The following is a 24,180-nucleotide window of genomic DNA, read 5'->3' on the forward strand; positions in this document are numbered from 1 at the left end:
TCTGTGTGTGATGAGTACTGGGGCAGAGAGGGAGTGTGTGTGTGTGTGTGTGTGTGTGTGTGTGTGAGAGAGGGAGAGAGAGAGAGAGAGAGAGAGAGAGAGAGAGAGAAGGAGAGAGAAAGAAATAAAGAAAGAAAAGAGAGAGGATTTGTGTGTGTGTGTGTGTGTGTGTGTGTGTGTGTGTGTGTGTTTTACTTGTACAGTTCTTCTATTGTGGTGAAGAGAGTTTTGTTGCACAGTGATGTGTATTCATTGAGTACTTTCTTTCCTTGGGCTATTGATTTTTGGATGTGGTAGTTTTCTTCTATAGTTAATTTTTTGTATAGGCTGCTGCTGGTTTTTAGGATGTGAAGGTCAGTTTCAATGTTTGTTGGGTGGTGGTTGTGTGCTACCAGGTGGTCTGAAAATGTTGAGTGTGTGCTATTGCTTTTCAGTGCTCTGAGGTGTTCATTATATCTGGTTCTGAAGGTCCTGCATGTTTGGTCCACATATACAGATTGACAGCAGTTGCAAGTAAGTTGGTAGATGCCAGACTGGCTGTATTTGTCAGTGTTGGTGGTAATTCTTCCAAATCTGCTCTGTATTGTGTTGTTGGTTCTGTATGCTATGTTGAGTCCTTGTTTCTTTAGTATATTAGCCACCCTGTGTGTGACTTTGTTGTTGTAAGTCATTATGTGCCATTTGTTGCTTACTGTCTGCCGATTTGTTGTGTGATGAGTTGTGTTTGTATGTATGTGTGTTTCATGGTTATGTGCTGTTTGTTTTTGTATTTTGTGGTTTATTTTGTCTATTCTCTTTGCATCATATCCATTCTCCTGTGCAATTTGTTTTATTGTGTTCAGTTCTTGTGTGTAGTCATGCTTATTCATGGGTATTTTGTTCAGCCTGTGAAGTAAATATCTGAAGCTGGCTTCTTTGTGGGTTATGGGGTGATTGGATTGGTTATGAATAATGGTGCTGGTGTGTGTGGGTTTTCTGTAGATTGTGAATTCATGTTTGTTGTGAAACAAAAGAAATAAGGTGTATTGCATAAGGCGGAACTTCTCATCCCACTATATCAATTGTTTTTGCTATTAACTGGAACGCTATGTGCACGCCAGATGAGTTAGTCCAAAAGCCTGGCAACAAATAACTCCGGCAGAAGAAAAGTATACAGAGCTTCATGGAAAGCTCTCCCCAAAGACAGCGCGCAGTTATAGTTGCAAAAGGCTGAATTGCACACTTTTTCTCAGTTGAGTGGTGCGTGTGGATTGCAGCGTTGGGTGCTCATAGACCGCTGACCACGTAGTACATGAAGTACAATGGCCGGCCGCGGTAGCCGAGCGGTTCTAGGCACTTCAGTCCGGAACCGCGCGACTGCTACGATCGCAGGTTCGAGTCCTGCATCGGGCATGGATGTGTGTGATGTCCTTAGGTTAGTTAGGTTTAAGTACTCGTAGTTCTAAGTTATAGGGGACTGATGACCCCAGATGTTAAGTCCCATAGTGGTCAGAACCATTTGAACCATTTTTGAAGTACAATGTTCTTGGGTTCCTTGACACGTCGCTGAATTGTGTGTCCGCATATTCTCTAGTTCCATCTTCCGGTGAAGGGCGCCAGAAGATGGAAGGAGAAAATATGCCTTCTGAAACGTCAAAGACGCTCTATGGCAAGAGCTCCGAGAAGATTTTATTGTACTGATACGCACGGACGTTCATTTGCCTATCACTTACAGTATGATTAACAAACGCCAAGAAATGAAAGAAAACATGTAGCTCCAATTAAGGTCACCTGAGATCGAGCGTAATGATGGAGTTCTTAGGACGTTTTTACAGGTATTTGGTAGCAGAACTGTACCAACCTATACCGGCAACTCTGATTTACGCTCTCGGCGCTTACCTTGTGTGGACTTGTTCCTCCAATTAGGCTACAATCGATTTATCTATAAGAACAAGTTCAGGCTGTACCATTTTGTAACGTTTTGTGGTTCCTGGCTGGATGAGAAGAGGTTAGTATGATAGGCGGGTGGCCGGTTTCCTCTCACTACAACACAAAATACACACGTGGTTAAAATACACTTTATTACAGGAACCAGCTGAGTACTTAATTTCAATGCTGTCCAATCTGAAGTTCTGCGTTAACAGCAATCAGATAACATGTAATAATTCTTGAATCTTGTCTGTGTTCATATCACAATTAAATACAATGACTAACGTTCCCTGACAGCTAGCTAAGGTGAGAGACGACGTCTGTCAGTGTGGAAGACTGGAGCACAGTGTGAGGGGCAATGCGAACTAAGTCCCGATGCGATGTACTGAGGGAATGAGACTGAGAGATTTAGCCAGCTCGGTCGTCGGCGACGGCCTATATGCACGCTGTCCAGGGGGGCGTTATCCGCGCATAGCCTGGGGGAGTGTCTTGGTCTTCTCTTGTCATAGGCGCGCCGTTTGTTTCAGAGTGAACATATTAAGAGATCTCTTGATCAGTTAATTGATATTTCAAACTAGCGACCTTATATTCTACTGGAAGATCCTAAAGGCCATTGGATCAGGTAAAAACGCATTTCAACACTACTTATTTTATTCCAGATAATCATGGTATCAGACGAAGCAGTTTTGGGCAAGAAAGTATATAAACCTAATAAATTCCACAGTTCTGCATCACGTGAGACTCGACGAGAATGCCAGGAAACTGAGTTTCTGGGTAACAACAGTGTAGTAAGTGTAGTAAGGACAGCACACAACACCCAGTCATCACGAGGCAGAGAAAATCCCTGACCCCGCCGGGAATCGAACCCGGGAATGTTAAGGATGATTACAGACAAAATTTCATCTGTGTTCTACATGCAAGGACGCCCTGAAAGGTCCCCTTCTGGCACAGAGATGAAGTTGAATACGATGAAGTTTTGTTTTTGCTATTTTGGTACACATTGTACATAATGTAAGTCTAGCCTCAACCTGAACTGCATAATAATTTCGTTTACGCAGCTTTTAAATGTATTTACGTTGTGCAGTTTTGTGTGTGTGTGTCTGCGTGTAGTACGTTATGTGCATGTAGGCGAACGGTTTGGACGCCTGGTAATGGTATGAGGGGAGGTGAAGTTGCCGCACGGCTGAATGCTAGCAGGTCCAGGGCTCAGGGAGCGCAGGCTAGGCGACCGGTATGGGCGAGTTCAGGAAGAAACCTGGGCAGCAGCGACAGAAATAGTTAAATCGTTAAGCTTGGACTTTCGATACTGGTGCTAGCATGACCTTCGTGCGGGAGGTGCACCAAAAATGGCGGATTGTAAAGAAGCTGAAAGATACAGCTCTTTGACGATCAATAGTAACTTACAGTCAAGTATTAAGGCAAATCTAATTCATTTGCGATCTCAGACAAATGAGAGGCATCTGTTGTTGTTGTTGTGGTCTTCAGTCCTGAGACTGGTTTGATGCAGCTCTCCATGCTACCCTATCCTGTGCAAGCTTCTTCAACTCCCAGTAACTACTGCAACCTACATCCTTCTGAATCTGCTTAGTGTATTCATCTCTTGCTCTCCCTCTACGATTTTTACCCTCCACGCTGCCCTCCAATACTAAATTGGTGGTCCCTCGATGTCTCAGAACATGTCCTATCAACCGATCCCTTCTTCTAGTCAAGTTGTGCCAACAGCTCCTCTTCTCCCCAATTCTATTCAATACCTCCTCATTAGTTATGTGATCTACCCATCTAATCTTCAGCATTTCGAAAGCTTCTATTCTCTTCTTGTCCAAACTATTTATCGTCCATGTTTCACTTCCATACATGGCTACACTCCATACAAATACTTTCAGAAACGACTTCCTGACACTTAAATCTATACTCGATGTTAACAAATTTCTCTTCTTCAGAAACGCTTTCCTTGCCATTGCCAGTCTACATTTTATATCCTCTCTATTTCGACCATCATCAGTTATTTTGCTCTCCAAATAGCAAAATTCCTTTACTACTTTAAGTGTCTCATTTACTAATCTAATTCCCCTCAGCATCACCCGACTTAATTCGACTACATTCCATTATCCTCGTTTTGCTTTTGTTGATGTTCATCTTATATCCTCCTTTCACGATACTATCCATTCCGTTCAACTGCTCTTCCAAGTCCTTTGCTGTCTCTGACAGAATTACAATGTCATCGGCGAATCTCAAAGTTTTCATTTCTTCTCCATGGATTTTAATACCTACTCCGAATTTTTCTTTTGTTTCCTTCACTGCTTGCTCAATATACAGATTGAATAACATCGGGGAGAGGCTACAACCCTGTCTCACTCCCTTACCTACCACTGCTTCCCTTTCATGCCCCTCAACTCTTATAACTGCCATCTGGTTACTATACAAATTGTAAATAGCCTTTCGCTCCCTGTATGTTACCCCTGCGCCCTTCAGAATTTGAAAGAGAGTATTCCAGCCAACATTGTCAAAAGCTTTCTCTAAGTCTACAAATGCTAGAAACGTAGGTTTGCCTTTCCTTAATCTAGCTTCTAAGATAAGTCGTAGGGTGAGTATTGCCTCACGTGTTCCAATATTTCTACGGAATCCAAACTGATCTTCCCCGAGGTCGGCTTCTACTAGTTTTTCCATTCGTCTGTAAAGAATACGCGTTAGTATTTTGTAGCCGTGACTTATTAAACTGATAGTTCGGTAATTTTCACATCTGTCAACACCAGCTTTCTTTGGGATTGGAATTATTATATTCTTCTTGAAGTCTGAGGGTATTTCGCCTGTCTCATATATCTTGCTCACCAGATGGTAGAGTTTCGTCAGGACTGGCTCTCCCAAGGCTGTCAGTAGTTCTAATGGAATGTTGTCTACACCCAGGGCCTCGTTTCGACTCAGATCTTTCAATGCTCTGTCAAACTCTTCACGCAGTATCATATCTCCCATTTCATCTTCATCTACATCCTCTTCCATTTTCATAATATTGTCCTCAAGTATATCGCCGTTGTATAGACCCTCTATATACTCCTTCCATCTTTCTGCTTTCCCTTCTTTGCTTAGAACTGGGTTTCCATCTGAGCTCTTGATATTCATGCAAGTGGTTCTCTTTTCTCCAAAGGTCTCTCTAATTTTCCTGTAGGCAGTATCTATCTTACCCCTGGTGAGACAAGCTTCTACATCCTTACATTTGTCCTCTAGCCATCCCCGCTTAGCCATTCTGCACTTCCTGTCGATCTCATTTTTGAGATGTTTGTATTCCTTTTTGCCTGCTTCATTTACTGCATTTTTATATTTTCTCCTTTCATCAATTAAGTTCAATATTTCTTCTGTTACCCAAGGATTTCTAGCAGCCCTCGTCTTTTTACCTACTTTATCAAAAAACGGCTCAAACGGCTCTGAGCACTATGGGACTTAACATCTGAGGTCATCAGTCCCCTAGAACTTAGAACTACTTAAACCTAACTAACCTAAGGACATCACATACATCCATGCCCGAGGCAGGATTCGAACCTGCGACCGTAGCGGTCGCGCTTACCTACTTTATCCTCTGCTGCCTTCACTACTTCATCCCTCAAAGCTATCAATTCTTCTTCCACTGTATTTCTTTCCCCCATTCCTGTCAATTGTTCCCTTATGCTATCCTTGAAACTCTGTACAACCTCTGGTTCTTTCAGTTTATCCAGGTCCCATCTCCTTAAATTCCCACCTTTTTGCAGTTTCTTCAGTTTTAATCTACAGTTCATAACCAATAGATTGTGGTCAGAGTCCACATCTGCCCCTGGAAATGTCTTACAATTTAAAACCTGGTTCCTAAATCTCTGTCTTACCATTACATAATCTATCTGAAAGCTGTCAGTATCTCCAGGCTTCTTCCATGTATACAACCTTCTTTTATGATTCTTGAACCAAGTGTTAGCTATGATTAAGTTGCGCTCTGTGCAAAATTCTACCAGGCGGCTTCCTCTTTCATTTCTTAGCCCCAATCCATATTCACCTGCTATATTTCCTTGTCTCCCTTTTCCTACTACCGAATTCCAGTCGCCAATGACTATTCAATTTTCGTCTCCCTTCACTATCTGAATAATTTCTTTTATTTCATCATACATTTCTTCAATTTCTTCGTTATCTGCAGAGCTAGTTGGCATATAAACTTGTACTATTGTGGTAGGCGTGGGCTTCGTGTCTATCTTGTCCAAAATAATGCGTTCACTATGCTGTTTGTAGTAGTTTACCCGCACTCCTATTTTTTTATTCATTATTAAACCTACTCCTGCATTACCCCTATTTGACTTTGTATTTATAACTCTGTATTCGCCTGACCAAAAGTCTTGTTCTTCCTGCCACCGAACTTCACTAATTCCCACTATATCTAACTTTAACCTATCCATTTCCCTTTTTAAATTTTCTAACCTACCTGCCCGGTATCTAATGTCACAATTATATTTCAATATCTTTAAAACTACAGAGGTTAATATTTCACAACGAATTAATATTTTTACAGTGAATCTCTGAATTAACAACTTTCAAGAGCTTGTAGCGATTTCAACATGAGTTGCCTCAGATGATAGAATTTCACTATAGCAATCATTTCTGAATGCTACACGTCTGTATCTATTGCACTTGTACCTAAAGTACGAGTAACCACAAGTAAGGAAGCAACAGGTTTTCTCGCATGCTATGCTGCTTAGAAGAGCAACTGAGCAGCCGAAAACGATGAGGTACCGTAGCAGTGTCTATATGGGTGTCGTTCACAGAAATAATATAGTAGTGTGCCGTCTTAAAATTCATTGTTATGGATTGTTTGTGGCCATTGGAAATTCGTCCAAAGTTGATGAAAGCCTAAAAGAAACGTCCCTTTACATTTTCAATAGTTAAAAAATTTGTGTCTAAATTCAAACTTGCATTCCAAAACCGCCACCACAGATGGAAATCAATGTAGGGTGACTAATGAAAATATTCATTCATTCCATCACTATTAGCCATTCATTTCAACGAATCCAGTTCACAAATTAAAATATCTAACAGTAGAGAACATGGCACTGAACAATCAGCGGTTACAGATAACTGTGTTAAATAACAGATACCATACGCATTTCGGAAGAACGAGCAAGGTACGTACTATACAGACTATTAGTTACAGGACAGCTTATTATAAATGAACACCACAGTTGCTAAATACCCACCAAATACTTAAATCTATTTTTCAGCGATATTTGGGACGATTAGAAACAGCTTCAATTGCATCAAATTATCACTGTGTATATGATGACAGAAAAGCAACTGAAGCAGTGGACCGGCGCTAAAAAGGATGTGGTTGGAATCCAACTGCTTTTGTTTCGTGAGATACATCCTATTAATTTCCTTCGGTTTGTGATAGGTAAAAAAGAACTGGACTAACCAAACAAAAAAAAACTGAAAATGAACTTCCATTGGGCAATGTATCTGCGAGCAAAAGTCCTTTGGCAAAGGTAATTACACCATGACTAGCAGAAACAGTTACCCTGTTCACCAGATTTGAGAGCCTTTAAGTTCCAGCAAGTTTTATATATAAAGAAATTTGACATGGATGTGTGCTTAGAAGACGTTCGAGATTCACACTTCAGTCATTGAATCTGTTCGATTGCAAATGGTGTAAAACATGAATCACACAGATGCTAACTACATCAGAAAATATGTGCATTTATTATTTGAAAAATACAGTTTGCCAATGCAAGAGCTTGCAATTTGTCTTCGTATTTTCACGTTTGGCCGTCATTTGTACAGCTGACGCAGAAAGATAAATATGGCCAACATTTACATTAAAACTGCGCGCCAAATAGATGGTGTGCAACAAATGTCAGATTGGCATGATGTGTACTACATGTCAGGATACGTAAATTAGTAGCATTTCAGACTGCAGAAATCTGATAGCCACCATCTATATTCTCTGTATAAGGATATATTAGACAGCGGGTTCCTCATTAAGGAATCACATTTTGTTGGTTGCTTGTGAGGAGAATCGTATAGCAGCACTTATCGGAATTCGACAGTAAAAGGATCGTATCCTATCGCGACTGGGGATTACAATTCCGCGATATTGCTACTCATAGTGTTCAGGATGCCACGTGTTTCACGGGAATATAGCTTCGATGGGTTCAGGAGGATCATACGCTACGCCATGCAGGCTTTCAACGGCACCACGCTACTAGCGCCTCAGAGGACAACCATACAGTTCTCTCGGCCGTGTAGGATCGCACAGTCACGACGAGCTTGTCGAGTCAAGAAGTGGCGTTTTGCAACTAGACATGTACCCAAATGGACAGTGCTATGGCGTCTGGAGCCGGCCGGCGTGGCCGAGCGGTTCTAGGCGCTTCAGTCTGGAACCACGCGACCGCTACGGTCGCAGGTTCGAATCCTACCTCGGGCATGGCTGTGTGTGATGTCCTTAGGTTAGTTAGGTTTAAGTAGTTCTAAGTTTATGGGACTGATGACCTCAGATGTTAAGTCCCATAGTGCTCAGAGCCATAGTGCTCAGAACCATATGGCTTCTGGAGCACCACCTACTGTCAGCAGGAAGATGCCCGCCGTCAGTGTTGCGCTCCAGAGACAACACAGGACTCAGTAGTAGCACCACTTCAACCCAGTTAAGCGCACATCGCCATGGACGTGGCCGTGTGTTGAGCCTACGGGGAAAACGAGTGTTGCCAAATTGAATTCGCCACGTCATATGTGCCAGCACCTGGCTTGATGGTACTGGATGTGCAGAAGGCGCAACGTTACTCTCGCCTTAAGGCCGGTACACGTGTCCTGTCTTCCTGGTCTCCGAAAGGTTATCTAAGACCACATACTGTCCGCGTTCTCTTGAACTACCTCGGAATAGTGAGTGTTCGACTCTTAGCATGACCAACACATTCTCCACACCTCCCTCCTACTGAAAACATCTGGTCGTGGTTTGCCGAGAGACTGGGATACTGGTACGCCACTACTGACCAGTCACTACGATATATGAAGCGCCATGTATCTACCATCCACGCTCTGTTCTTCTCGATGCTAAACCGCATTAGCGCAACACCGACTCTATAGAAGGCCCTGGCGCTACGTCATCAGTCGTTAGTGACGTCACAACGCCTAGGCATGCCACATGGCGTATGATTGTGAGTGTTGGTTGTGCAGTGCCGTTCCTTTTGTGTTACTTATTGTGTTTTTTCGACTACAGCAGTTATAGTGAGAGTTTTCACCATGGTGTACAAGTGTTGTGTTCCTCGCTGTAACGGGAATTATCCAAATGGACCTAAGGTCCATGTGTTTTCGTTTCCTAACGACGAAAACCTTCGTCGCAAGTGGATTGCCGCCATTCACAGGGATGCATCTTCACAAACCAAATATTCCAAATTAAGTAAGTCCGATAATGTTCCATTTTTCAGTTTTTATAGTTCTTTATTCTTTTTTAATACCTTTTGAAGACCTGTACGATATTGCACCCAGGCAGCACTACTGGTTTCGTGTCGTCAGTCTTACGTAGTAAACGAATTTTGACCGGTCAGTTCAGCAACTAGTATTCACACTTGAACAGCCGAAATCGCGTTTTCTACATTATTTTTTATTTACTCGAAGGCACGATTTATTTGACCTGCATGTAGGCAAAGACTGCATTTCAGAGTAAAGATCATACAGTTAGCTGTGTTGTGACAAGTCTGGTTTTAGCAAACATTTCCATTGAAAATAATAGTACGATGTGTAGATTCGAAGTTATGAGTTATAATACAATCGAATTAGTGTTCAGTCATTAGTTTCGAAATTATTTTCAGGTATTTGAACTACTTTTCCAAAATAGGATTCAGTAACACAGAACTATGATCTTCGTTTGTAGATTTACGATAGTAAGTAAATCTTTCATCTAAATAAAACTGCAGAATCCAAAACAATACCAAACATTTTGTCCAAAAATAAGAGATTTATAGTGATAAGCACGCCTAGACGGTTCTGCCTGCAACAGACCTGGCGTTCGCCGTGCCTAGCTAACGTGACGTCACGAACAAGCGCCTAGGCCTTGCTTAGTCGGTGTTGATTAGAGCTATTGTTGCTACCAGAGGTGGCAGCTTTATGTTCTAAATTTCACACCCTGTATGTCCCGAAACCACCTATAAATTAAAACTGTTTAGCTACGGTTTATTTGGTATCCTTGCTGGTGCTGAAGTTTGAATGCCCAGCAGTGTAAATGGAGTTACCCATCGGTCGCTGACGCAGCGAGCGGATGCAGTCGGCGGCGAGTGTCTTCCGCAAAGCGGCGGCGGGTGACCGTGGGCGATGGGCGACGGGATGGGCGCCATTTGGGCGGCGCCCCGCAGCCCCCGTTATGTAAGGCGAGGCTTTCTAAACGGGCCGCGGATGCTGCGCTTGCGTCACTCGCTCACCCGCCAACCTGTTCCGCTGCGACATCCCCGCTTACGCAACCCCCTCCCCGCGTTCGCTAATTGTGGGCCGTATCACTGCACAACACTAATGGATTCTGCCGCTGATTATTAATGCGTTAAACTTCCTTGCGGCTAGAGGAACCGGTCAGTCCCTTGGCGACTGTATGCCAGTGGGTGCCGAACAGTTCCTGATTGCTGATGTGCGTGCAAAAAAATGTTTGGGGGCGACGTACGGAGCTTGCACCTTACCTGATACACAGTCCATCGCATTCCACACGATCTTGATAGCTGGACGAGTAAATACGGTAACGGCGTGTGACGTCTGCACCCGGAATGACACTGCGTCGGTGGCTGGCTTACTAGCTCCAGCATGTCACACAGTACTATCGCCGCGCCAGCAGAAGTTACAGCAGTTGTAGGCAAGCAGCTGCCGCCGACGCTACAGGGTGAATTACCAACATTGATCCACTTAACACACTAACAATGAGACGGTTAATGTTTGCCGCAAGGACTTCATTGGTCGTGTTACACATGAGCAAAAAAATGGCTCTGAGCACTATGGGACTTAACATCTGAGGTCATCAGTCCCCTAGAACTTAGAACTAAGTACCTAACTAACCTGAGGACATCAAACACATCCATGCCCGAGGCAGGATTCGAACCTGCGACCGTAGCGGTCGCACGGTTCCAGACTGAAGTGCCTAGAGTCTGCAGATCGTGGTCGTGCGGTAGCGTTCTCGTTTCCCGCGCCCGGGTTCCCGGGTTCGATTCCCGGCGGGGTCAGGGATTTTCTCTGCCTCGTGATGACTGGGTGTTGTTTGATGTCCTTAGGTTATTTAGGTTTAAGTAGTTCTAAGCTCTAGGGGACTGATGACCATAGATGTTAAGTCCCACAGTGCTCCGAGCCAATTTTTTTGAAGCGCCTAGAACCGCTCGACCACTCTGGCCGGCTTACACATGAGCACAGGGTACTTTCCTCTTGCCATGTCCTTGGCCCTCTGACTACGGGGTCGTAGTAGCGAGGGAGGTTGCTCTGGGATTGCGTCAAGAGGAAGAACGCATAGGAGAGCAACCATTAAACTTACGAAACACTTTGGAGATTTCTCCATAAAAGTAACATGAGATGCTACGATCATGCTTGCACTTACGTGATACACTTGTCTTTCTGTGATCACAATTCCTTTATTAAATCCTTTTTCGTTACGTGTTTCAGCCATTGGTCACTTTGAAAGTTTTATACAACAACAAGAATAGAGAGTAACCAGACTGCATACATGTTAACATTCACAAGTTTAAACTTATCATTAACTTGAATAAAAAAAACTGCTGTCTTGTTCGACACTGCTAGTCCTATTCTTGTTGATGTAGAGTCCTTAGAAAATGGCATGAGCCAAAGACATGTAAGGAGAACTGATTAAAAAATATTTATCATCAAGACGAAAGTATGGTGTTAATTAACAATCAAGATATATTCACAGATATGCGATTTTCTCGATTAATGTTTGAGTAATAAAACCCACTATGTTACAATGAATGGCGAATACTCGAGACAAACGAAAAAAAAAAACACCAGCTATATAACCAAAACAACCATGACAGAACCACTAACGCTGTCAGTGTAAACAAAGGAGACATGGAGACAGCATCAGCAACACCATGGGACCGTTTGCCAACTACACTGTCGTAACGAAATGGTGGAAGTGTTGGACATAATTTCCATTCAGTATATTGAAAGGCAGCTCTCAATAAACGCGGGCAAATGCAAATTAACGCGTATGTGGCATCGCTAAAATATTTCGCTGTTATGAAATGGTATGAAAATAAAAATAAATCTTTATTGTAGAGGGCAAATTGACAACTCATATCTGATGGAAGAGATTTGACAAAGAGCTCTGTATCTGCAAAGGAACTCTCTTCCTGCAGGTCTCTCAGCGGACTGAGCTGCAAAATGTTGTTGTTCAGGCATTTGACAAGTGGTCGCATTAATGTGAGCGGACAGAGTAGTTTCTGATTATAGCGATTTTAATATTGTTCGTAGGAAGGAGAGTAGAGTACCATAATGTAGTTCAGACTCCACGAAATCGTCGAGGAGTACACTTATGCAGCAAGGAAGTGACATTGCGAATCTCGTATTATATTTACTTCGTATTGTGTAGACTGTCTTGTAGCTGTAGAAAGTGCAACACGTTGAAGTTGTGCTATCTGATCAAAAGTACCCGGAAAACCCTATATAATGCGGAATTGATCACTATATATCAAGAAAGGTGGATCCGCCAGTATAAAAGCGGTCAGGGAGAGTTGTGTTGTCAGTAGAGAGGCAGTAACAGAAGAATGGGTTGGTCAGGACCGCTCGGTGACTTCAAACGTGCACTAGTCATTTGATGTCTCCTGCATAACAAATCCACCACGGACATTTCAACATTCTATATAGCTTCTCAAGTCGACTGTTGTTCATGCGATTGGTGAGTGGAAGTGGAAAGGAACAACCACAGATAAATTAGGGCGAAGCAGACCTCATGTTCTCACGGACAGAGACCATCGAGCATTGCAGAGGTTGGTTCTAAAAACTCGAATGATATTAGTAGAAGGAATCACTAGTGAGTTCCAATATGCTGTCAGCAGCCCAAAAAGCACAAAGACTGTACGTAGGGAGTTAAAAAGAAGAGGATACAACAGTCGAGCAACTCATTATGTCATACATTTCTGTAGACTATGTTAAGCCACGTTTGAGGTCGTGGAGGAGGGAAGCCATTGGACAGCGTGTGCTGTCGTCCGAGAGTGAAGTCCTTGGTTACAGATGGTACCTCACAGTGGCACAACAAGCTAAACACATTCGCTCCCAGACGCAGCGACGACTGAGAGACGTCGGCGTAGACACGCCCTCAAGAGTTTCCTTACGCCGTCGATGCCACAAGCTTCCTCACCCTAAGTGATGAGCCACTCTGCCCACTCTGTAATTAGCCCCTGTAATGACAGCATCGTCTCAGCTCAGATACAGCTGTGACCTTACACTACTACTACTCAAAACTGTGGATCAAATTTTACAGTCAATTTATACAGGGTGTTACAAAAAGGTACGGCCAAACTTTCAGGAAACATTCCTGACACACAAAGAAAGAAAATATGTTATGTGGACATGTGTCTGGAAACGCTTACTTTCCATGTTAGAGCTCATTTTATTACTTCTCTTCAAATCACATTACTCATGGAATGGAAACACACAGCAACAGAACGTACCAGCGTGACTTCAAACACTTTGTTACAGGAAATGTTCAAAATGTCCTCCGTTAGCGAGGATACATGCATCCACCCTCCGTCGAATGGAATCCCTGATGCGCTGATGCAGCCCTGGAGAATGGCGTATTGTATCACAGCCGCCCAAAATACGAGCACGAAGAGTCATTACATTTGGTACCGGGGTTGCGTAGACAAGAGCTTTCAAATGCCCCCATAAATGAAAGTCAAGAGGGTTGAGGTCAGGAGAGCGTGGAGGCCATGGAATTGGTCCGCCTCTACCAATCCATCGGTCACCGAATCTGTTGTTGAGAAGCTTCATCGTGCATGAACCACATGTTGTGTCGTAAAGGCACATGTTCTAGCAGCACAGGTAGAGTATCCCGTATGAAATCATGATAACGTGCTCCATTGAGCGTAGGTGGAAGAAACTAAAATGAGCTCTAACATGGAAATTAAGTGTTTCCGGACATATGTCCACATAACATCTTTTCTTTATTTGTGTGTGAGGAATGTTTCCTGAAAGTTTGGCCGTACCTTTTTGTAACACCCTGTATATTGTGACGTGACTGTCATTCTGCGTTGTAACAAGTGATAGCAGTTATAGTGTTCAGCTACAGTAATTAACACATTCCTGTGGACGTCGACTGTTTCCAAGTATTTTAGAATGTTCAAATTTTAATAAAGTCATCTAATATTTTTTGTGTGCTGTAGTATCCACTCGACGTCCTCCAGAAATTAGGTTGGATACAAGAACTTTCTCGTACATCACTGAAGTGCTCTGTGCCCATTCCGTTGCAGTTTCTGAAGGTGTTGAAGTAATAAGCTTGTTCGTGCGGACGTTACCCCCGATTTTATGGCAAGTGTTTTTTTCCCTACTTTGAGAGCAGCCTTATATTAGCCGTCATTGAACTGCTCGTGATGTTAACAATTACGAAGCACACCTCATCTATGATGGTTCACGGTCGTAAACGAACAAGATTATGATACTTGATGGTAAACCAAATAAATATAGGCTGATAGTACCAGTTGTTAATCTAAGTAATGGCTATGAAAGTATACCTTGAGTTCTGAACACTTAAGGATCCGTACATCATTTCAATTTCTCCATTAACTTGTTGCTAACGGAGAATGATGACTGTAAAACGGTAGTGTTTTTAAGAAGTCTACTAAGCAAAGTCATCCTAAATTTTCTGGAACTATTTATTCCTGAAAATGTCACACTGCTGCAGCTAAACGACCATGGATTCAACGTGAAGGGAGAGGTGACTGTTAATGCTTTTTACCTGTTCAAGTGGCTTAAATGTAAAAACGCCGATTTTTGAAATTTACAAAAAGCCTACAGATAGGCATCGAAGTTTAAATACAGTTTACTGTTACCTGTTTCTTAAATAACTGATACAATTGTAATGTGATATTTCCCAAAGCTTTCACTGACTACCTCAAGTGTTTCGGAGTGATGCACTTGTAACTAAGTATGAAGCTTAATATAAATATTATGATTTGAATGCACAATGAGCCGGCCGCTGTGGTCGAGCGGTTCTAGGCGCTTCAGTCCGGAACCGCGTTGCTGCTATGGTCGCAGGTTCGAATCCTGCCTTGGGCATGGATGTGTGTGATGTCGTTAGGTTTAGGTAGTTCTAAGTGTAGGGGACTGATGAAGTCAGCTGTTAAGTATCATAGTGCTTAGAGCCATTTGAACCATTAGAATGGACAATGTCAAACTGTTGGACTTCGCCGGCCGGTGTGACCGAGTGGTTCTAGGCGCTTCAGTCTGGAACCGCGCTACCGCTACGGTCGCAGGTTCGAATCCTGCCTCGGGCATGGATGTGAGTGATGTCATTAGGTTAGTTAGGTTTAAGTAGTTCTAAGTTCTATGGGACTGATGACCTCATAAGTTAAGTCCAATAGTGCTCAGAGCCATTTGAATCATTTGAACTGATGGACTTCCACCATCAGTCTAACCGTCTGAGGGCTGTCAAAAGGAACAATATATATATATATTGGTGGTGGTTCCACAGTCGTTCTACCTCTTTCTGTAAATGCTCTTAACAGTAGCACGTGAACATTCGACTAGCTTCACCGTTTTCGAGATACTCGTTCATAGACTGTAAGCAATAATAACCTACCCTTTGTCAAATGCGGTTATCTAAATGGATTTTCCCATCTGCAGCCCATATCTTCACTAGGGAGATCCCTCGTCCATGTCTGTTCCACTTTTAGTGTTTTGTTACCGCGTCCCATGCCTGTAACGTCACCAGGCGGCACTCAACGTCGCGATGGGCATTGGTCTCAATGTTTTGGTTTATCAGTGTACGTAAAATAGCAGAAAACAAAAATATGGAAAATTTCTTAAAATTGTGGAAGAACGAAAGTACTTTTTCGTGTTACGGACGGGCTCGGCAGCCTGTCAAGTAGGATTTATTTTGCTCATCACCGAGAACAAAGGTCCTTCCTTGCGAGCGTTGCTCTACACCGGGGTATTTGCTTTGTCAGCAGGGAATTACAGACGTGAACACGGAACTCACACAGGAGCGTCTTCTTTATTTGACTCACATAGAGAATACCGATTTCGTCAAATTCCCTGTATGTATTTGACTCTGCAATAGTTCCGATCCTAATTATTTCGTACAGTGAGTCATTCATTCTTGATTTTTTGTATCGAATGCACCAAGGCCGTGCACGATTTCAGCACCTCCCTACTAAAAATATGTGTTATATCATAAATATTTTATGACAGAACCAAGCGCATTGTGCCACCAATGATAATTATAAGAACTTAGGAGTAGTACAAGACCGGTTACATTAAACGTGCAGCAGTAACCATTATCCGAAGTTAATTCTGATCGGAAACTACGATCGGGGTAATTTAGTGCTTGTGTTACAGCATTAGTTTTGAGTCTGTTAACAGTGTTGATGATAATCTTGTCTCTTGTTCCGGAATTAATTGGTTATCCTCTACTAGTGCTATGTAAAAATATTTTTTTCTTTTTTTTTCTTTAGCAGCTGTAACATGCAGTCGACTCTGAAGTATATTCTACTCTCCTAATGCAAATATTTAATGGAACAATACGAAATCAGTTGAAGTGTTTTTCGTATATCGTTCTAGGTTTGCGACGAGGGATTGTAAGTATACGTTCGGAATCGACCAGTCATTGAAAGTAATGGTTTGAAATCACACTGTCAGTTCCAGTTGTGTTGGCTGATATCCCAGCAACTGGTACGAAGAAGTACACGGTGAAGCAGAACTACAGACGGGCCTGGACCAGTATTGATCGTTGCAAGCGTGGGAAAATGCATATCTGTAGCCGATGTTCTCTACATCAGCAATTCAAATTGAGCAATAACTTACTTCGCAAAGGCCGTGATAAGCTTGAACTTCTCGTTCGTGTCAACAGCTATTTTCATTTAATTGTTTTAGCAATACTAAGAATGGTTTAACGAAAGTGAGTACTTGTTACACCTGTCAGCCAGTATTTAATTATCTATCATATATATGACAATGGCTGTCTGAAATTCGCAGGTTTTACTGCTCGAAATCGCCTGTATCACCCACACAGCGTCAGAATCACGTCTTGCAGTTCCCTATCGTTTCAGCTTGTTATGGAATGTCTTGTTACGTTGTAGTAGTAAAGGGTAAAGTCCACTGTGTTCGTTATTCTGTTGGTACGGCAACTCTCTAGGTCTAGCAACAAAGAAGTATCGGATCTCAAAAGTCATCACGTCAGATAAATTATGTGAAACTCGTCGCGAACGTTCATAGCTTTGTATAGAACCCAGTACGTTGTCCTCGATGGTGACTGTTCATCGGAGGTGAGGCTATCATCTGGAGTGCCCCAAGGAAGTGTGGTAGGTCCGCTGTTGTTTTCTATCTACATAAATGGTCTTTTGGATAGGATGGATAGCAATGTGGGGCTGTTTGTCTATGATGCTGTGGTGTACGGGAAGGTGTCGCCGTTGAGTGACTGTTGAAGGATACAAGACGACTCGGCCAGGATTTGTGATTGGTGTAAAGAGGACTCTAGATATAGATAAATGTAAATTAATGCAGATGAAGAGGAAAAAGAACCCCGTAATGTTTGAATACTCCAATAGTAGTGTAGCACTTGACACAGTCACGTCGATTAAATATTTGGGAGTAACATTGCAGAGCGATATGAAGTGGGACAAGCATGTAATGGCAGTTGTGGGGAAGGCGGATAGTCGTCTTCGGTTCATTGGTAGAATTTTGGGAAGATGTGGTTCATCTGTAAAGAAGACCGCTTATAAAACACTAATACGACCTATTCTTGAGTACTGCTCGAGCGTTTGGGATCCCTATCAGGTAGGATTGAGGGAGGACACAGAAGCAATTCAGAGGCGGACTGCTGTATTTGTTACTGGTAGGTTTGATCATCACGCGAGTGTTACGGAAATGCTTCAGGAACTCGGGTGGGAGTCTCTGGAGGAATGGAGGCGTTCTTTTCGTGAATCGCTACTGAGGAAATCTAGAGAACCAGCATTTGAGGCTGACTGCAGTACAAGTTTACTGCCGCCAACTTATATTTCGCGGAAAGACCACAAAGATAACATAAGAGAGATTAGGGCTCATACAGAGGCATATAGGCAGTCATTTTTCCCTCGTTCTGTTTGGGAGTGGAACAGGGAGAGAAGATGCTAGTTGTCGTACGAGATACCCTCCGCCATGCACCGTATGGTGGATTGCGGAGTATGTATGTAGGTGTAGATGTAGATATCTACGATGAGCTACATTTCTACGCACCAAAAAATGAACGCCAGTCACAGATCTCAATCTTTTCTCGTCACGGTTTGTTCAAATAAGGAGGGAGGAGGATTCATGTTGCAAAACCAATCACACTGTTTGCCTCTGATTAGTGAATCTTCTGGTGAAACTTGCAACTGAAGTGGAACCCTCTCAACTAATATACGTACAGACTGTAAAAGAAAACCAAGGACAAAACGGTTCGCACGACTACGGCATGGCAATCATTCTGGCTACCATTAGTAACACCCAATGATGACTATGTGACTGCTCAATCCACAGCCTTAACATATGCCTCAGTGCTGATGTTTATCACCATTTCATATAGACGTAAGGGTGTTGGTAGAGAAACAACAATCAATCACAACCAAATTTTCCAATATTTTTCAAGTTGGAGACACACCGACAAAAGTTTTACGTCCAAGAGGAACTGGTTGTCCACTGAAAACAAGTAACATCTCTCGCTCCCAAAGTGGTGGTATTGTGGATGGTGTGTAGATAAGAGTGTTGCAATCAAAGATCCCCATTTCCTCTGCAGGACTTTGCCAGTGCTAGATGGTCTTTATACGTCAAAATAATTCTTCATTCCGATCACATTCCAACTATCGGCGTTCCTCTATGTTTCTGTCTGACTGTGATGTTTGAAGACGTTCACATTGATGTGTTTATTGGAGCTAAAAGCTTATGGAGAGAATTGTTAGAAGCCGTGGCATTTTACCACTTGACAACGTTTGAAGACTGTAAATTTTCTAGATGTCTCATTTAATTTCCCACGGACTCTTGTTCGTGCTGTTAGTGCTTCTTATGTATACTATTTATTATCTGACGGCACTATGCCTAGAGCAAGACATGTACGGACACTTTTTACCAAATGTAGTGCTCCTCTAGTGAAACGTGCGTCTCTTTGATATAAAGCGAATTTTTCTGCTATATCTTTGTTCAGAAACGACACGTGGTTGGGATTCCATGTTAAAATGTCAGTCCCCTTTCTCCGGGATATTAGGAACTCAAAAGTTGCCGAAATAGCGTCCAATTGAATGACTTGCACCAGACCGTCGAGCCACACGAAATTGTTATTATTAGTGGTTTCACGTAGTTCTGTTGTCTGCCATACACGTAGACCATCGACACAGGCACTACAATGTCACTCATTTGATGAAACTCGGATGAGCCGTCCACCGGATATAGTTTGTTTGTCTTCATAAAATTATTTAAGGAGTGAATTCTTGTTAATATCTTAACATTTTAGGCTTTTAACTGCAGATTTTCCTGAATATAAAGTGGATGAAAACGTCAAATAAGGAAACACAATTCACATCTATCCCCACATCTGTATTTGCGAGCCTCTAACCTGAATATCAGAAGGTACACTTCCCTCCGTACCACTTCTTTCATTGCATATGGAAGGTTTGAACAATTATTTCTTAAATGCCTGTGTGCGCACTGACAGTCTAACGTTGTCTTTGCGGTCTCTACAGGTGAATTACATAGGAGGTTGTAGTATATTCCTAAATTCCTTACTAAATGCTGTAGAATTTTGGCAAGCCATTGGCTCCTACGTTCAAGCGTCCGCCCCTTCATGTTTGTCAGCATATCCGTAACACCTGTGATCATTCGTGCTGCCTGTTCTTCCGTCTTTTATTTTGTTCAAAATGGTTCAAATGGCTCTGAGCACTATGGGACTCAACATCTTAGGTCATAAGTCCCCTAGAACTTAGAACTACTTAAACCTAACTAACCTAAGGACATCACACACACCCATGCCCGACGCAGGATTCGAGCCTGCGACCGTAGCAGTCCCGCGGTTCCGGACTGCAGCGCCAGAACCGCACGGCCACCTCGGCCGGCGTTTTATTTTGTACCTTTAGTATCCAGTGTCAGTACTATTCGGTATAGATCCCAAGCTCTTGAGTTTTCCTAGTATCCTGTCAATGAACCGAACTGTACTATATGCTTACGGACGGCTAAACCTATGTTATCATCATTCCAGTTTCAAAAATGGTTCAAATGGTTCTGAGCACTATGAGACTTAACATCTTCGGTCATCAGTCCCCTAGAACTTAGAACTACTTAAACCTAACTAACCTAAGGACATCACACACACCCATGCCCGACGCAGGATTCGAACCTGCGACCGTAGCAGTCGCACGGTTCCTGACTGAGCGCCTAGAACCGCGAGACCACCGCGGCCGGCCATTCCAGTTTATATCCCTTAAAATTATTATACTATATATGACTTGACAGATATATGTTGTAACTAATTGATGTTATAGTGAGAGAAACAACAATTTTGCGTACTGATCGATATGTTAGTGATAGAATACCACAACTTTTCGTCTTGTGAAAGACACAATTTTAAATTTGTGTATATTTAACGCAAGCGAACGTTTGCACCATTTCTAAATCTTATCACTAGTTGACTGAATATTTGCTCAGCTCTTTGCAGACAGTACTTTATTATAACTAACTGTATCGTCAGCAAAAAGTGGGAAGTTGCTATTAAAATTGTCTGGCAGATCATCAGTATGCATAATGAAGAGCAAGGGCCCAACACAGCCTGTGTGCGCACTGACAGTCTAATGCTTTCTTTGCCGTCTCTACAGGTGAACTACATAGGGGGTTGTAGTATATTTCTAAATTCCTCACGCCTCAAGCTTCTTCGCGTCTGTCCTTGATTCCCCATCCGGGATAAGACGCTGCATGATCCTTACCAAGAAATCCTTAATCCAGTCGGAAATTTTGTTAATGATCGTTGATGTGATAGCGAGTCACATGGTTCTCGAAAGTGAAGGAATACTGAACAGATAAGTGTGGTGTCACCGCCAGACACCACACTTGCTAGGTGGTAGCCTTTAAATCGGCCGCGGTCCGTTAGTATACGTCGGACCCGCGTGTCGCCACCATCAGTGATTGCAGACCGAGCGCCGCCACACGACAGGTCTAGTCTAGACTCCCTAGCACTCGCCCCAGTTGTACAGCCGACTTTGCTAGCGATGGTTCACTGACTACATACGCTCTCATTTGCCGAGACGATAGTTAGCATAGCCTTCAACTACGTCATTTGCTACGACCTAGCAAGGCGCCATTACCAGTTACTATTGATGCTGTAAAACATGTACCGTCAAGAGCGATGTTCACCATTTATGGATTAGAGTTCAGTATTCCACAGCTACGTCCTTTTTTGCTAGTCTCATTTCCTTGACCTGTTCCAGACCTCACGCCAGCCTGCGTGAGCTAAAACGCGTGCCTTTCGGCTTCCTCTCATAGTGGGTTGGCATCTCTTGCCAATCCACAACAATAAGTGCTTACTGGACACGAGGCAGGACTAAATCCGTGATGCGGATATCCTGCTTAGGGTTCGTGTTGCTTTATGAAGTTACCCAAGCCGGATACGGGACGATACCTCCATCAACGCCACGGACGGTACCTTTCCAAATCCTTGCGCAGTATCAGGTCAATTTCGGCCTCTAGTGACCTCGTTGTCGATGAGACATTCAGTTCTGAGAACACTAATGAAATAATTAAAAATGTATTTGCTTGAAACGAAAAATATTAACATTACTAACAGGATTAATTTGCAGATTTCATACTTGTACTTGAAGGTACACTCCAAGGGCGTTTGGTTTCGCGCCGGTTAAGTTTGCTTCCGAACAGGAATAAAGGCTCAGCAAAAGCCAGTCGATGGGATCCTTATTAGCAGCGGTGAGCGCCGGAGCGCACAAGGATGCGTCGTGGCCGTGTTGACCTCGTCGCTACGATCCGCCGAGCGCCGCACACTTTCTCCCCGCCTTCACCTATTCCTCTGTCTCTGGGCCTGCATGTGTGTCAGGCTTCGGAATGCTGATGCGTCTGCTTCTCATAAGGAAGGTCACTGTAGTTGTCGCGGAGAGGAGATTAAAACTATTTTTGTATTGTTACTGATGAGAAAAAAAGCTCTTTGTAAAGTTTTAGCTTCTATGCTGCAACGGTATTGACGAGAGACACAGGAATAGGTGGGGCGGTAATAGGTTTCCCCTCTCTACTACAGCCCTCCATTTACGTATCGCTCTGCAAGCAGCGCAGTGGCCACAATACGTCAGGTGGGTTTGTGTTTGCTGTTAGAGCTGGTCATATTATCTCTGTGGTGTGGAAGTTTGTTTACAGAGTTAGTAAGTGTTTCACCCTGGACAGTGAGATAGGCAGTAACTGTGAAACTGTTGGTGTAGTACTTTGGTGTTGCAGAAGACGTAGCTACGGGAGAAGAGCGAGTTATTTATGAACAAATAAACCAACAGTTGACAGAAGAGGTTGCTGAAGTAGCAGGGGTTATTACACTTTTAGTAGATGGAGAAGCATCAGATGAAGAAAATAATAGTGCCATGACAATGAGAGCAAACCAGTGGCGAATTTCCAGGGAAGTAGTTGTTCGTCTTACCAGCCATCTCGTCCAAGAAAACGAACGAAGTTTCCATGAGGAAACAACACAGGGAAAATCAACCAAGAGAAAGAGATAGAAATGTTGATCCTCCCCGCCTGTGTCGTCCTGGATTGGCAACTGATATGGCACCGCGCCCGAAAATTATAACAGTGTTGCCACAGAAAAGGACAATAAAGACCAAGACTGTGTTACAAAACTTTGAACACAGACTAAAAATCTCATTCGTCAAACCTCAAAATTCTGAGGGATATGATAAGTTGTGAATTACGTGTCACACAGTCCATTTTCCTGCAAATAAGAATATAAATTTACCGAACATCAAGGCGTTTTCCAGCACATCTGTTAATATGAGGGAGAGGGTGTTGTGTTGGCTGAAGAGCCAACACTGTGTCACTATTGGAGGCCGAAATGCACGCGTTTTAGCTCACGCAGACTGGCGTGAGGAGGGAAGGACTATACTGACGTGAGGTCTGGAACATGACAAGAAATTAGAATTCAGAAAGCGGACGTAGCTAGTTGATACTTAACTTTAATCCATTTATGATGAACGTCTCTCTTGACGGTACATGATTCACAATATTATCTGTTCAGGTTATAGTAACGGAATATGGCGCCTTGCTAGGTCATAGCAAATGACGTTGCTGAAGGCTATGCTAACTATCGTCTCGGCAAATGAGAGCGTATGTAGTCAGTAAACCGTCGCTAGCAAAGTCGGCTGTACAACTGGTGCGAGTGCTAGGGAGTCTAGACTAGACCTGTCGTGTGGCGGCGCTCGGTCTGCAATCACTGATAGTGGCGACACGCGGGTCCGACGTATTCTAACGGACCGCGGCCGATTTAAATGCTACCACCTAGCAAGCTGGTGTCTGGCGGTGACACCACAGAGGGATATAAAAGTCCTCCTAGAACAAGTAATACAAGAAAAAACTGAACCCTTTCTTTTGGTTGACTCCTGGGCAGCCAATAGGGATGACGATCTGTACAACTCTAAGTTCCTGAAGGCGCTCAATTAATTAAGAATCCTGTTCCTGCAAAGTGCACAGCTATTGTGCAACTTGCCGACGTTTCTTTCTTCCGCCGATACAAAAACGGTGTGAAAATTATCGCAGATAGACTCACGGTATCTTCTGATAATGACATTAACGTATAACACACAGGCAACTTCTTACACCTTCAGTCGCTTGTGGATTTCCAGTTCTCGGTAGCACGATTCTCCATCTTCACCGCATTTGCATTTTTTGTATGACACTACACCAAAGATTTTCCTGGTGTATTTCAAACACGCTTGGAGTACTGATTCGAAGAATGATTAACGGAAGAGTGTTTCCGTTAGAGCTGTGATCAACTTGCTTTCATCGAATGTGCACACTGCGAGAACTGTCTATGTATTGACCATGCCGTTAACGCTGACTTGCATATTTTTTGCGCCCGATAGTGTAGTC

The sequence above is a fragment of the Schistocerca cancellata genome, chromosome 4, assembly GCF_023864275.1.
Source record: "Schistocerca cancellata isolate TAMUIC-IGC-003103 chromosome 4, iqSchCanc2.1, whole genome shotgun sequence".
NCBI lineage: Eukaryota > Metazoa > Arthropoda > Insecta > Orthoptera > Acrididae > Schistocerca > Schistocerca cancellata.